General features: G+C 37.8%; 1 long non-coding RNA gene across 1 annotated transcript in view; it reads left to right on the forward strand.

Annotated features, from left to right (window-relative positions):
• Positions 1 to 849: 849 nt before the first annotated feature.
• Positions 850 to 891, forward strand: part of LOC108795747 — a 24,735-nt gene continuing 24,693 nt past the window's right edge. Inside the window, exon 1 of the long non-coding RNA XR_001941765.1 lies at positions 850 to 860. This is a non-coding gene — a long non-coding RNA (uncharacterized LOC108795747). The remainder of the gene's footprint in view (positions 861 to 891) is intronic.

An 891-nucleotide genomic window follows, 5' to 3' on the forward strand; every position in this document is an offset into this window, starting at 1 on the left:
TCATTATAAGAATATATGTGAATGAATACCTATCCGGATGCTTTTCTGCTGCTTCCAATAGATGAAAATACAGTACAGATGTTGGTATATTAGTCACATAGCTGCCAGGGTTGTACCTCATCGATTGCACCAGGTTCACAGAATAACTCAGGGAAAGACCGAATTGGCCATCAGTTTGCTAACATTTTACAGAGCACCACAATGGTTAGTGGTGGTCAAGTTACTGGAGTGCAGCCCTTGACAGCACCAAACATGCCGCACATTATATCCAGTGAATGCAATGTTACAGAAAGCTGTCAGACATTGCAGACAGGCAAAAAGTCGTGTGTTTAGCGAAACTCTTAGATGTGACACAACCCTTAAAGTAATACTGTGTATCTCAAGGCAAAGTTTTTAATTTAAAAGAAAACAAAAACATATTTTGTACATGTCTGCATTACCTGCACATTTCCCCATGCTTATTCCTATACAAATGCTGCAAAAAATACCAGTTGAAGTGCCAGAAATATAGCATGCTCCTACCTTCCTCTTTGATATGACAACACAGCTCTGAATTACAAAGTATATGGTGTCAGTCCTGCCTACTTCCTTTTTGATAGGTTACAAAGAACACAGACACAATGCACTTTTCGCACGGTAACACACTAGGGTTTGCTGTGCAATAGGCTTGTGCTAAACACTTGTTACCGTGGCTTCAGTGCAACCATTAGGTGTGAAATGGCCTGAAGCAGACCTTCACCCTTTTCAAAAACAATTTTTCTTTTGGCTCCTCCCACTTACAGAATTGGAAAACATTTTTTTTTTTAAAATAAAGATTAGTACATTTTTTGTGCTGCTAAACAGCACTTCATGTACCTTGTGTATTTTTATTATTATATTATTATTATTATT

The sequence above is a fragment of the Nanorana parkeri genome, unplaced genomic scaffold, assembly GCF_000935625.1.
Source record: "Nanorana parkeri isolate BGI_ZX_2015 unplaced genomic scaffold, ASM93562v1 scaffold1001, whole genome shotgun sequence".
NCBI classification, from domain to species: domain Eukaryota; kingdom Metazoa; phylum Chordata; class Amphibia; order Anura; family Dicroglossidae; genus Nanorana; species Nanorana parkeri.